The sequence below is a fragment of the Bacillus rossius genome, chromosome 6 (assembly GCF_032445375.1).
Source record: "Bacillus rossius redtenbacheri isolate Brsri chromosome 6, Brsri_v3, whole genome shotgun sequence".
In the NCBI taxonomy this organism is placed as follows: domain Eukaryota; kingdom Metazoa; phylum Arthropoda; class Insecta; order Phasmatodea; family Bacillidae; genus Bacillus; species Bacillus rossius.
This window is the reverse complement of record NC_086334.1, coordinates 74422638-74438690: the sequence shown is the minus strand read 5'-3', so window position 1 is coordinate 74438690 and position 16053 is coordinate 74422638. Positions and strand designations below refer to the sequence as shown.

General features: G+C 33.8%; 1 long non-coding RNA gene across 1 annotated transcript; it reads left to right on the top strand.

Annotated features, from left to right (window-relative positions):
* The first annotated feature begins 4134 nt into the window (after positions 1 to 4134).
* Positions 4135 to 10218, top strand: LOC134533303 (uncharacterized). The gene is made up of 4 exons (XR_010075294.1): positions 4135 to 4476; positions 5008 to 5150; positions 6517 to 7121; positions 9873 to 10218. It is a non-coding gene; the product is annotated as an uncharacterized LOC134533303 (long non-coding RNA).
* The last annotated feature ends 5835 nt before the right edge of the window (positions 10219 to 16053 follow it).

Here is a 16053-nt window from a genome sequence, read left to right as displayed (position 1 = left end):
ATGTATACTGTACTGTTATTGTGCCTAGAATTATTAATAAGATTTATGTGTAACTGTGAATTTATACCGGAAGGTTATGGTGTTAGTCAGCTGAGTTTTTTTTTTTAATTTTGTGAACTCAGTTGATTTCGGCTAGGTGAAGCGTAGTCTTCCTAGCATTTATGTGGTTCAGTACGAGAGTAAATGCTCTTGTCCTTAGGCAGAGACCTAGAGGATGTACTGTGAACCTGGTGTACTGTATGTACATGTTTATTGGCAGCACCTAATAGTTCGGTTCACACACACGAATTAAGTAATTTTAATGTACACTGTCAGTACAGGCTGTATATTGGTGCTAATGTATACCTAGGCACTGTTCTGTTGTAAACACAGACACCCTGACACACTGTGTGTAAACAAACAAGAAAGCACTGTAGAAATTGAAAATAATGGCTTACCTTGTTATGATCCAGGTTACAGTCTTTTTACCTACCTATTTCCTAGGCACTTCTCATTTCTAACACTTTTCAATCAGTAGTAAATAATGCTGACTAGGATTGTAATCCCACAGGATTACCCTATCTAAGTGGATATTTACTTCATCCACAAATTCCTAGATATCACACATGAAGAAAGAATTAGCTATATAGCTGTCTAGAGAGACCACCTTCAATTCTCTTTAGATTAATTTTGAAAAGAAAGAAAATATAGCTGACAAGAAAGAAAAATGCACATTAATCATTGAATTTCACTTGTTTACATCATACAGATAGCACTCAGGTTGAAATCACTGTAATTCACTGTCTATTTCTTGATGTGAAAAGATTCTTCAGTGATGAGTGTAGAATGTTATTATTTGTTAATTGACAAAATATTATTAAATATCTGTGAGGTAATTAATAACAATGCTAAAAAGCTAGTGATGTGAAAATGTGATTTAATGTTGTTTTATGGGAGACCAAATGAAACAATTGTGATTACTAAATATAATCAGAAATAACTGTAAAATATTAGAATATGTGCATATCAATGTTAATGGCCAGGAATGTGCTATTCCTATATACCAGCAAGTCATTTATGAAGTTCTAGTAATCACTGTAAATATTTATTTAATATGTGCATCTCAATGTTATTGTGTTTGAAGTTTAATTATGTTTTCCTGTACTGAAGTTTAGTTAATGTTTCTAAGAACAAGTTGATTGTAAATATAATATATATATCATAATGAAACAAATGTTTATTGTTATAGGCAGAATTCCAGGAAATGTTATTATTTCTGCCATAAAATTAATGTACTAACATAATAATGTTTAATAATGAAGATTAACAAACAACTATTTCAATTGATGGTATGATACCAATTGTAATAAAACAAAGCTTTCTTTGGCTGGGTTAAAAAAAAATTATTAACAGCCAAAATAACTAAATGGCATTTGTGTAAATAGTTATCGATTGTTGTAGACAAGTAAAAATTATCACATTTATGTACACAGCATTTCATCATGAACATGGAAAAAAATACCCAGTCTCAACAATAGTCCACATCTGATTTCCACTATATTATGTAGTTGTGTTATTATGTTAATGAATTATGCTTATTTTATTTAATATTTTTGGTTAATATGAGTTGTGTCAAATTATGTGTGTTTAATTTAAGATTTTAAATTTTAATAAGTAGGCCTATTTTAAACCAAGGTTGCTTACCCATTATTTAAGGTTAGTTAGGGTAGCAAGTAAAGAAGAATTTTTACGTTCCGGTGTCTGCAGCGAATGGAGAATAAACTGTACGAGGTAGTTCACTTGGACGCTTAAAGTTAAAAAGCGCGGGTGCATTTAGAGGCTAATATATAACAGTTTAATGAGTGTTTATAGTGTACACGAGTGCGCGGACGAACTACGGACCGAGATGAAAACTTCTTGATCCTCGTCTACTGCATGGGGTAGTAGCATCAGCAGTGACAGCGTCCACCAGGTCTGTCAGGCTTTGGGCATGACGTCACACCGCAGGCCTGGGGTGGAGCGGCCGAGAGGTATATCCAGGCATGGGTTGTCTGGAATGGCTGCCTCAGTCCTCGCTAGCCTGGATCACGATGTCAATGTGGTGACATCAGTGGTTGTCATTGGCTTGGACGGCATCCCGGTCAACAGCGTCCAGCGACGGCGTGTATCTGCACATTGAGCGGTATTGCTTAGTACCCGCCACACAACACTTGTTGATAGCAGCCTCGTAATTCCCTGCAGAATCAACTCCTACCTTGTAACCAGCGGCAGAACGAGTTTTCTTCTTTGTTCCCGAGACCTTCAGCGAGGTAATAGACACCTCGATTCACGACGCCGGGTGTTTGTTTACCAGACACTTGTTGATAGCAGCTGCCTGCTCCCAGGATGAAGAAATATGGTGTGAGCCGTTACGATTCTCAACTGTCACGAAACTCAGTGTTACCAACTTTTGGCAAATGTCAAGTTTCAGTGTTTGAATTTGAAATTATGGTACGACCTAAATTAAACCAAATTTAAGGTAATTTTGGTGTGAATTAAGGCCGAGAGCGGCATCTGTGATAATACTAATTATCTCAGAACACTGAAACTTTAGTTTAACTATTTTTCAGTGTTTATTTATATGTCTTTCAAGTGTAATTATCTTTAGGGTTTATTTATTTCTCTATGTTTAATGTTGTGCAAAGATATGTGACTAAGAGAAGTTGATTTTGTCTATGGATCGGCGGATCTTTTAAAAAATGGAAAGGAGTGTGGATTGTTAACGATAGAAGTTTGAGAGAATAAAATGAAGAAGGAAGTTTTAGTGGCTGGTATCAGCTATATTATCAGCTGATAGTTCACTGAATAAGTGAACTGTTGTGCCCCTGAGCCAGGGCGAATGCTATGGTAATATTTAATTACCGGGGCTACTTTTATCCGCTGAAATATAAGGTACCAAAAGTCTAATGTATTCAGTACTGAAGTTTTGTGTTCGGTGAGCCCCTCCTATTAACTGTTTCGGCATAGTAATTTATTTCTCTGGTTTTCATTATGGCACAACATAATTATTTTGAATTACGCCTAGTGGTCCCGATTTAAAGACTCTTGTGTACTCCGAAGTAACTGAGTTAGTTAATTTTTTTATTCACTTTAAATACTATTATTTATCACAAATGAACTTTTGATTTTGGTTGTGCCCAACATAACTTTATAGATAAATTATATTTTATGTGATTTATGGTTAAGCAACCTAGTTTCTCAGTGTCGAAATAGGTAACCTTGGGCATAAGCCGCAATGGAAAAGTACTTATAGCATAGTAAACATTTATGATTAATATAGTAATGTTAAAGTGTGGCGCCCATATAAACTTAATATAGTAACTATAATTCATATCATATAAGTAAATACAATTATAGAGTGACAACTCAAGGGGTTTCATTTTGCTTCGAAACACATTAGAGGTTACTCTATAATATTAGTATAAAATCACAATTTTTATATTTTATGTGCACAAACCTGTTATTACATTACTTTTACTTTATATTTTTTTTATAGGCACACCTTAATTTATATAGAAAGTTTCTTGGGACTCAAAGACTAGGATCAGTGGGTGATCAGGCCACGATCTACTGAGCCAAAGGCCCAAATGAAACAAAACACTTGAAAGAATAAACTAAATATAGTCCATCCACTGTAACCTCCTACTTTTTTAAACGAACCTTTGAAAAAACACACCAGGATGCAGCATGTTTGGTTCGTTTGCAAAAATACTTTCCATCATATGCATATTAAACATGCATTAACACTAAATTACCGTATAATGATGTTAAATAAAATTTTACAAAAAAAGTAACTATCTATGTACAATATTATTAATATTAATGATCTCGCATGTGTGTAAATGAAACAGTGAGAGAAGTGGTGTGTTGGCAATGATTAGAACGAAATAGTTCCATAGCCAAAATATATATTTTTTGACTTTCCGCGTGTATTTAAGAATTTGTGTGGGTATTTGTTAAGTTTGAACATTTTTTTAAATCTCTGGTGAAATAAAAACGTTATGTTAACGGTAAAAAAATATTACGTGCCGAAACCGTGGTCGCGCATTAATAATGTTAATAGTCACTTGTTTGTTTTCTCTTTCAGCCGTTTGCAGTCTGCACAGATTACGCCATATTGCAGTGTGTTTTAATATATTACTGACCGTGAAATAACGTACAGTTTGTGTTTCAGGATTTTGTGTTAATATTGTGTATTTTAACTTTGTTATATTATTTATTATCTACTATTGTAATGATGGAATTTGTTATCGTTTTGATATTTTGTGTGGTTCTTGTGATTGCTGTAATGGTAATTGGTTCCGGAATGGGGAAAGCTACTTCTTCGCAGCGTCAGATGGACATCATTAACGTCGCTCAGAACTTATATGTTTTAATTAGGAAAGGCGACTTGAAGAAATGTGACGTTACGCAGACGACCGCGTTTCTTCTCAACATCGCAAAGTCAACTGTTCTCAAGTAAGTAGGCTTTTTTCGTTTTCATGCACGTAAAAAAAATATCGACTGTGTCCTAAGTATTGTCGGCCTGTGTTTTAACTCACGAGGTTTTTTGTGTTTTATTTCCAATTTATATTTTTTGGTGTGAGACAACACCGCCATGTGGCGTCTCTGTTGAAAAGTTAACCTAAAATCATATTAGGCCTACTCAGGTCCTAACAATAACAATATAGGCACTTTCAAGTATTTTTATGGGTGTGATACACGTTTGTTTATAACGATGTTTATAAACTTTATGATAGGTTTAACTATAACATAAGGGAGTGATTTTATAATTTGCATTTAATTAGTTTTTCATCTGTTTGGGAGATCACAAAATAAATAAAAAAACACTTCATTAATTTCGTGGACAAAGTCTGTCATGTTTCCATTTAGTGACCACAAAGCAAATATTTGTGACAAAATGCCATATTTGGAACACTGCCTAACTGCGTATTGTAAACGGGTCCCCGGAAAAGTGTTATGACAAATGTTTTTTTTTTTTTTGGTTAGGTACTACAAGAAAGACATTGAAGAAGTTTCAACACCAGGAAAAAAGAGGAAAAAAAGGCCACAGGAAGGAAAGTCACTTGACACAGTCGACGATTTCACAGTAAATGCAATCAGGAATGAAATTTACAGGATGTACGCTGAAGGTAAAAATTTGATACTGAAGAGTAGTTTCAATATCACTGGGGTAGGCCCTACTTAATTGTATTCATTTCATATATCCATATGCAGATTGACCGGTTCAGTTTTTTTCCCGATATCATCTGTCCTTTAAAAATACTTAACATTTTTGGGTGGTTTGTTAGGTTTCTTTATTGATATGGTATTGATATATAGAATATTGTGCAACATATGAAATAGGTACACGTCCTTTTAAGGTTAGGTTAAAGATAGAAAGAAAATTGTTACATTCTAAAACTACAAGTAATGTTTATATCGTTATACACAGTATACATATTAAATAACCTCAACTTTTATGATGTATCAGAAGGTTAAATAATGACTATTTCCAGTATAAATAATATCCAGTTGTGCGCTTTAGCAGTAATTGGTTACAAATTAGTGAGTTGTGGTCTAAGCAAGCATGGTTATTAAAAAAAAAATTGGGATACTTAATTGGCTAAATTGTACTGTGTGGCAGGGTCCAGTACAATATATATTCTATTGCAAAATAGTGTCATGCCCCGCCTAACCCTTTAGAAAATATAGGGGTATTGTTATTTTATAAACAATAGGCCTACTTCATTGTAATGAAGTATCATATGAAAACACAACTTAGCCAGACAAACTGTGTGTTAGTGTATGAAGTAACAGAAGGTTATAAAACAGTAAAAGTTTAGTATCGCGTATCCGATTCGATACATTGATCCTGATCGCATGATCCTGCAAATATTGATCCTGTGATTGATGATGCTTGCTTTTCTAATTTATTACGTTTAAAAATCCTGTACAAAACCAAAACTAAAAACCTGTGATGTAGTAATGAGTTATGATTTAAAGTTGAATAATAATGAAAATATATATGTTTTATTAAACTTATGATAATTATTCTTGCTATACCACAATATTTGATTATGTTCAGGATCTTTGATCTGAATAAATGAAAAAAAGCATGCACCACACGATCAATAGGATGTACAGGTTCATGCATAAAGATCTAGGGATCACATGGGATACACGATACAAAACTTTTACCTTTAACACAGTGTAGAGCTTGTAACTTATTGATTGCTAAATTGAATGCTGAAATAATAATGTTTTACACAACTTCAATACAAACGCGCAATATAATCGTCATATCATTGCAGACAAAAATACTGCAATGTAGAATTCCTCTAAGCAAACTACAAAATTTAAATTAATTTAAAAGTATTTTTGAAATGTAAGTTTATTAAAACTATTTAATAAATGTAAATTGTGCACTTAAATTATCTTCTACGGGGTTGTGGTTTCGCTTAGTTTTGTGTACCTCTGTTATTTCATGTATTGTTAATGTATGCAATAAATTTACAGGTTTGAATGTTACAGTCGACACCATTTTGAAAGAAATCAGGGAAAGACAAATAGATTATTATGGTGGAAGATCAAGTCTTCATAAATTGTTAAAGAAGATGGAATTTTCATGGACAACTGTTGATGGACGAAAAGCTTTGATAGAGAATGAAAACATAGTATTGAAGCGAATAGATTTCTTGAGAAAGTATAAAGAAGAAAAAGAAAGAGGTGCCAATTTCATATTTGTTGATGAAACATGGATTTTCCAGAGAGGCAAGGCATTAATTTATTTGAAAATTTGTTCTGTGGTCCAATACAAAGTATTTCATTTCCATTTCATATATTTTTCAGGAACTGTATCAAAGTCATGGCAGGACAAGAGTCTACAATCTGCGAAGAGACGTACTGTTTGAGATGGTAAAAGGTTTATTGTTGTTAATGCTGGAGGGCGCACTGGCTTTGTGCCAGGAGCAGGATTACTTTTTGTTTCAGGTCAGAAGACTGCAGACTACCATGGCGAGATGAATGGGGAAACTTTCTTGATGTGGTTTGAAGACATGTTGGTGCATCTGGAGGAACCCAGTGTCATTATAATGGACAATGCTTCATATCACAGCACCCAGGTATGTGCAATAGTAAAGCTGTGTCTTTTTATTGCTCAAATTGTAATGTGAAAAATTTACATGTGTATAAGTACGAATATTCGAGACTAATACATTTTGCCAGCAATAATTGTTATCTTAATAGTATGCCTACACTACATTTTTATAAACTATAATGTTTGAGCTGAAATTGATTACACACACACACAGATATATATATATATATATATATAATGTAATTGAATTACATCATAGTGCAAACTAATTTAGTAGAGGGTTTGAAATACCAAATAAAATTTTTTTATTGCAAATAGCATTTGAAAATGACATAATTACTTGTTTGGTAAAAGGACCCACTTTATGAATGCTCTGTTGCCCTACTTAATAAATTAAAATAATATTTTCAAAAAAATTTCTAGTCACTAAACTAACATGCTTTGTTAAATTTAGAAATTCATTACGACAATATGCCAAAACACATGTTTGCTTTGCATAAGTACAGTAGAACCCTGTTATAATTTGTTTTTAAGGGGCTACAAGAAAAAAAAACATAAGCAGGAAATTCAATTTAGTACTTTTTAGTGTGGATTTATTGCCAATGGACTCAACAAGCTGCATAAAGATATATTTGATGCTCCAATTTGCTTGTAGCAAGCCAAAAACAATTTTTCTTTAACATCATGGTGCTTCCAGCTTCTATCTGCTTTGTCTTTACTTACACATTGTCTCATTGCTGTAAAATTGTCTCATTTCTGTATAATTGTCATAATTCACGACAGTGTTTACAGTGGAAATGCTTAAGTCCAGTTCTTTTGCCACTTGAACATGTGATTTAAGTGAATACATTTGAAAACACACAGAATGGCTAAAAATTTATGAATTTATTTGTTTTCCAAGGGTGTCAACAGGCAGTTAACTGCTAACATACACATAGACAGTATAGACAAAGGCTTTTAATTTTTTTCGTCTTCTAAAATTTTATGAAGTGAACATTACAAGCACGAAACGCATAATTTGTGAAACATTATATCCAGGAATTAAATACATTGTTCTTATAGGGAAAATATTGGACTTGAAAAATAATACATTATAGGCAGGAAAACTTTATAAGCAGTAAAATTGTAACAGGGTTCTACTGTCATGAATTCTTATCAGCTACTTGAGTATTTAGTTAAATGTTGGCATAACGTAGGTTGAGAAAACACCTACAATGAACTGGACCAAGGATGCACTGATCGCGTGGCTGGAGAAGAATGAGATAAAACATGAAAATAATTTGTTGAAAGTGGAGCTGCTGAGAATAGCTAAACAAAACAAGCCCCGAATACGGTATATTATTTCGTTTTTTTTACAGCATTTCTTTAAAAGTGAGATAGTTGCAAAAAATTACGTATACGCCTTGTTCTAACACACTTTTCAGATATGAGGTAGACGAGTTGGCTTGTAACTATGGCCACAAAATTCTACGACTCCCACCCTATCACTGCCACTATAATGCAATCGAACTAGTTTGGGCTCAATGTAAACACCATTACAATAGTAACGTGGGGCGGGCCAAGAGATTTGACAATGATGCAGTTGCAGCCATCTGGAAAGAGGCTCTTGATGCTTCCACACCAGAGAGGTATTTTCATGTTGCATGACCAATGGGGTATTCCTTTTGAAGTAGAAATTGTTTTATTTTCCTGTAGAACATTCCTCAAGCTTCAGCAAAACCCTTACCATACATTTTTACATAATACGTAAGTATTGTTGCCTAGCAGCCTGGTCCTACCATTCCTTTTGATAACTTTGTGTGCTAGTGTGTGTATAGTGTGATTATCATTTTGTGTATATTCATATACCAGTAATACAGTTTTAAAACAATTGGTAAAAATAAGTGGTTTGAATTTGTGTAGTTGTCGTTTTGAAAATGTGTTGCATGTATGTGTTTGTGTTCGTGTTTGTGTTTGTAATTTTATTCCCATGTGATTCATACATATCTGTGTAGTTTCTAGATCTAACAGTGGTGACTTATTTGCAAGGTTTTTTTTTTTTTTGTAATTGCAGTCCATTTGCAATTGTTTCATTTCCATAAATAGTTTTGTATTTATTAGTAATTGTGATATTACTTTCTGTTATGCTTAATCTTGTGTCAATGACTTTAAAGTTATGGTGGGTTCAGTGCTGTAGGCAGATTTCAATATTCAGATAAAATTTCAACGTAGAGAATTTTGAATATTTTCATCTAGCGAACTTGAATAGGTATTTACACATGTAGTTCTTGCACATTAGTATTTTCAAAAGTTATGTTATTATAGTGAAATACATATACAGTAAATCATCAAAACTATTCAAAAAATTAAATTTTCGCTATATCTCACTGTTTTTGTCTGGGACAAATTTTAACCAAAAACAAACACAAAAGTTATGAAATAAATATTTTATCATATGCATTCTAAGCCTTTATTGATAACATAGAAAATATTTACAGCTTTATTATATCTTGAATAAACCACTCAAATTTTTTTTTCAGATAACATAAAACAAAAAATGTTACTTCAAGTATTAAATAATAGCTTTGATAGTTGAGGAAAACACATTAAATGAGTTTTGTTGTGTTTAAAAATAGTTTCTTGTGGAGTGAGTTCAAAATTGTATGTAATAAAGAGCATGCCATGCATTGTTTACTATGCCGTTTTGACAGAAACAAACATATTTTGTTATAGAGTGGTTTTTGCTATAAACAGGTCATTTATATAGAGGTTTTACTGTATACATTAATTTTTTTAGATGGGCGAGGTGTGTGGATCACGTGGAGAAGCTAATTCAAGCAGACTGGGAGAGAGAAGTCCACATAGACAGCGGCACCATTCCTCCACTCATCATCCACCTCGGCGAGGATAGTTCAAGTGAAGACAGTGACAGCGAAGAATTTGAGGTTACGACACAGCAAGTAGATAGAGACAGTGAAGTACTGGCAGTTCCTCTTGATGATTAACCCGGGTGTTCTTATTGAGGTCTGTATGTAATAAACACCTGGGCAACTGTAAGTATTGGGGTTTGAAACATTTTTTTTTTCTTTTATGCATTCCCATTAAGTATGTTGATTACTGGAACTTTATGTATTAACTTTATATTACACATATTATAAAATTAATAATAAATTTCATTTCTGGATTCGCATAGGTGTATGTGAAACATTTTATTTTGTTGTGTCTCTTCATTTTTCAGTGAACTTACTTGGAAAACAAAAAGCCAGTCCCCATCCAGGGCCACAAATAAATAATGCATATAAGTGGTATAGAAATTACTGTCAATTCTTTACCACAATTTTACTGTTCATAAAATTATGATTTTGTCTAATAAGTATACTCAGGAAAATGTATATAACCATATTTTTATTTGTGGCCTTAACCGGCAAAATGGTAGGGGTTTATTAAATAAAAGAAGAAAATTCATTTTTAAATGTTTTCATCTGAATTTGTTAATTTTATTAAACCTTCAATCCTTAGTATTTTCCAGATTGCTTAGATGGACAGCCATATGTATAATTTACAATACTTTTTTTTTCAGATGCAGAAAACTGTGTTGAACTGTACTAAAGGATGATATTTATTGCTTACATAAATGTTGTAAATTTATATGTTCTCCTAAAAATTTACTTTAAATTATATGTTATTTCTTTAGCTAACAAACTTATTTTTTAATATTTTTACCATTGGGTATCATAAATGTTATGCACATATAAATGTATACTTAGATCATATTCAAATTACTTATATATATATATATATATATATATATATATATATATATATATATATACATACATACACACACACACACATTGTTTTGACAGCTGGTGATTGTAAACAAACCATTTGACATTTGTCACATGGCAATGTTTTTGTTTACATACGGCGGAAGGATACATAGTGACATTAAAGTAGATCCGGTGAAAAGCAGGGCTTCAGAAAAGTAGGAGGTTACCGTGGATGGACTATAACCTACTCAAGCTAACTTGTAAAGAACCTGGATAAAAACAACACAACTGGTGTAAACAACCGGACCACCAACCTCACTGATACAAATATACCCAGAAACTGAAAACACCAAATTTGTTTAAATTATGAAAGACCCATAATTTAACGAGCAAAACTTTAATTCTCCTACCAATTAAATGTCACTGAAGACAAAAAACTTTAAAACTGAAAATACCACTTCACGATTGAAAACTAGGATGAGAGCAACATATGAAATCAAGAAATCTCTTAAAAAAAAACTAGCTTCATTAAATACCATATAAAGAAAACACTTGAAATAAAAATAGATTGCCATCAAAAAAAAGATTATCACCACTATGCTCACCACTAAATTAGATAGTTATAATAATACTTGAAGATCATAGATAAGAAAATATTTTTAGATTAAACCAACAGTAAATAGAGAAATCATATGAAATTATTTAAAGGTTTAAAAACGTGTAAAACTTGTCTTAAAAAAAGTTGTTTACTCAAAAAAATATATATATATTTAACCCATAACAAAAATTATTATTTAAATATAAATTAAAACAACATCAAAACAAGCTTCAGAACCACAGGCTCTGCTACCATTACTGCACCACACCTTACCTCCCTTCACAAATTTTTAGGTTATGAACAGAGGCAGGCGGATGCTGAAAGCTCGTGGACCAAGGCTCATGAAGTGTTTCGATGTGCGGAGGGGTTAGTTAGAGTATCAACAGGGCTGACTGGTCATGCACACTCACAATACACCATTAGAGTATTACTTAATGATAAAAAATAAGGACAATTTCAGATAAATTATTTATTTATATAAATTATTTTAAATAACACCCTGACCTTTTTTGTAATAATATCACTTGGATTTTAAATTATTTCGTTAACATAATACTGATTTTATTATATTTAAGTTTTATCTTATCTGGGGCCCCACAGAAAAAAAGAATAAAATTGTCTTACAATTATTACATGATGAATTTCTTACAAAACATATTTTTTTTGTTTGTTTATCAAAATATCTTTAGTCCATGTTACATTACTTCGTTGCTTGAAAATTATATATTAAGTAAAACGTTGCGTTGGTTCAAATAAATTTCATTAAAATAGAAGAGAAGACAAGTTTGACGAGAAGTCCGATGAGGTTAAGTCCACGAAATGTTCACATAGGTAGAGTTGATTAAAAAAATAGGTTAGTAATTCATGCCAAAAATAATAAAATATTCGTCGGCTTTCCTGAATTAGGTGCGGTCACTTCATTTTGCTTCCGGGCTGCCGGGGACAGGCCCCCAACACCACAGCACAAGTTGGTTCAAGCTAACCGCATGGCCGGTATCGTGGATTACCGCATGGCCGGTATCGTGGATTACCGCATGGCCGGTATCGTGGAACCGCTAATTAACATAAAAATAACAAAGAATATTAACACGCCCGGTGCTACAAACATTTCCCTACGTTCTTAAGAAATAATACAACAAAACTTACCACTTAGTGCGGTTGAAGATGCTTAATGCATCTTGAAAACTTTAAATCACACAAGAAAGAATTTTTTGAGTTACTACATCATGGCGTCAAGGTGCTGGAAAAGACAGTTTGTGGTCTGTAAGTGCAAGACGAAGAAGGACATTGAACATGGCACTCGTAGAGAGTACTTTTTTTTAAAACAACAACATATTGATTATTAATGGAGCATTAATTCTATTACAAAAAAGATTGACTTATAATTTCTTAAATATACCTTCACATATTTGCTATAATAATTAAATTGTAAACACATTATTCATAATAGATTCAAAAAAAATACATTGACACAATAAAAAAAAACTTGATGTGTTCAAACATTTAAATTACACATAATTAAAATTATTACAACTTCGTTCAAAATTAACTTTTAAATCTTTAAATGACATATTACCATTAACAAATACCAATATAGAATACTGAAAACGTGTGGAAACCAGTTCGCCCAAAAAAAAAAAGAAAAATAATAATAAATAAATAAGTTGAGCAAGTGCCACCACATTACAATGGCACAACTTTCTTCAAGAGCACTTTTAACTACACTGAAAGACACAGATGAAATAGAAACTTCACTGACAAATTTCTTTAGGTGGGGTAACGTTTTCATGGCACGCTCAGCAACTGCAGTATTCCATCTGATTGCACAAAATTTCTTGGAAAAAAGCTCTGATCCAGTTATTCTAATGTAATCTGCCCTCCTTGCAGGTAGGTACATGCATAAACAAATAGTAACTGTGCCTCAAAAAACTAACAACGTCCAATTGTATAGCAGAAATTCCAGTTTTGAAAGCACCATGGACCGTATGAAGCCCACAGCTACCAATTTTGTAGCAACGATGGCGAATCTTCACCAAAAGTGTCGGTGATATGTATTTTCAAAGCTAACAAAAAGCCCAGTTTACGTTGAGGGCATCCATAGATACTTAAAATTAAATGCACCTGTCGGTATAATCCGAACGTGGGAAGCACATGCTGCAGTACGTACGTCAGCAGGATAACAGACCAGCTAGAACCAGTTTGTATCACGTGATTTAACGCCACTTCCGAATCCGATGGTAAATAAAAGAAAATGGACGTGGAAACTGTTCGTTATTTTCCATTCAAAAATAAAAAATGGGGCGCGATTCACTTGATGCTACGTCAATGCAAGCAGATCAATAAAGAAAAAACGTATCGCCAACTACAACCTACCAAACAAAAATTCCCTGATTTTTAAAAAAATTACCTGATTTTTCCCTGATTACAATATTCCCTGATTTTTCCAGGTTTTCCAGAGTTAGTAGACACCCTGATTATATAAATTTTAATCTCGCTGACGAAATATTTAAATATTCTAATTAAGTAGTGGATTCGCTTTAAAACTCTTAGTTTGCATCTGCCATTAATCGCAGAAGTTGTCATGTACCCTGGTCAGTTGTCTGTAGCTGTTCGAAATCGTCAGCACTGTGGATACTGTAGCAAGGTGTTTACCTTGAGAAAGAATGCTAAACGACAAGAGAGAAGCGGGTGTATTTTAGGTCCTTGTCAAAAATCCATTTAATTGCAGTCAGTGTCAGAACTCCTTTGTTAGAAGATATTACATGAATAGTCATTGCAAAACCTGAACAACTAAGATGAATAAAGATAACGAAGAGGAAGAGGAACGAAGGCGGAATATTAGTTGATAATTTAAAAAAAAGCTAATGCTAAAAATACTGATATAGAACAAGACAATAATTTTAAATTTAAAACAAACGAATAAAGTATCAACCACATTATAACTGCAAAGATATTTACACCAATATCTAGTCGTCTCAATGGAAATATGAAAGATGGAGAACCACGTGAATCCGACAAGACCGAAGACTGAGATGAATCAACTGATGCTGACATGATTGAAGATTGTGGTGACACAACTGAGGCTGACATGATTGAGTACTGTACTGAATCACCTAAAGCAGGCAAGATCGAAGACTGTGATGGCAGCTTGAGAGCAAAACGGTGGAAATGACGTGTTATAATCAATCTGATCAAGCTTGTGATAATCACTGTCTCGATGATGAAAGTTACCCTGAGGTTGACGATAAAATGGAAGACACCATAGATAATATTTATTATAAACGTGCAAGGACGATGAACGTAGCAGAAGAGATTGATTACACATCATGGAAAGATCCAAACATATTGGATGTCAGGCTAAGACTGTTGGTGCCATCTGTTCGTAGAGGGAACTACTCACATATCGAGGAAGTATCGACCATACTTAAAGAACTGCGGAAAGCTGGCTACGGACAGTAATCATTTGTTTAGCTGTCATGTGTGTACTATTGCAAAGTAATTACTTATATTTTAAAAAAAGGTATGATTTCTTTCTTGTATTCTGATTTCCAACTAGGCCTGTGTTTCTGCTACTGTGTGTGATCATTCCGTTTCCTGTGTGTACGTTCCGTTTCCTGTGTGTACGTTCCGTTTCCTGTGTGTACGTTCCGTTTTCCTGTGTGTACTATGTTTACGATACGTTTCCTGTGTGTACGTTCCGTTTCCTGGGTGTACTGTGTGTACGTTCCGTTTCCTGTGTGTACTGTGTGTACGTTCCGTTTCCTGTGTGTACTGTGTGTACGTTCCGTTTCCTGTGTGTACTGTGTGTACGTTCCGTTTTCCTGTGTGTACATTTCTTTTCCTGTGTGTACTGTGCTTAAGATACGTTTCCTGTGTATACATTCCGTTTTCCTGTGTGTAACTGTGTGTAACTGTGTGTACATTCCGTTTTCCTGTATGTATTGTGTGTACATTTCTTTTCCTGTGAGTACATTCCGTTTTCCTGTGTGTACTGTGTGATCATTACATTTATTGCATGTAAATTGCATGTATTGCACGTACATTGCGTACATTGCGGCTTCGTACCGTTTACTGTGTGTACTGTGGTTCATTCCGAGTATATTGTGTTATTGCGTACATTGTGTGTACAATACGTGCATTGCGCATCAATTGAGTTACCTTATTTTTGTGTGCTTTTTTAAATGATGATTTGACTCGAGTATAATAGTAAATGGATCTTGTTTTAAATTAATAGATCGGTCGTGGGGTATATAGGCAAGTCCTAGACATCAGGTCACTCAGTTTGTTACTGACGTCGACGGTGTAAGGATCACCTAGTTTGTTTCATCTGGTGCATAAGTCGTGTCAATTACCTGTACTTGCGAACTCGATGGGCTCCTAACATCGATGGTGTCATGATGATGGGGTCACTACGATGTGCTCCTTCCATCGATGGAGTCATGTCGATGGGCTCCTAACATCGATGGTATCATGACGATAGGGTCACTACGATGGGCTCCTATCATCGATGGTGTCATGCCGATGGTGTCAACGATGGACTGTTACGCCGCTGGGTTCCACAGTCGATGTTGTACAAGATTTCGGCGTTGATACGTCGTTGTGACTGGACA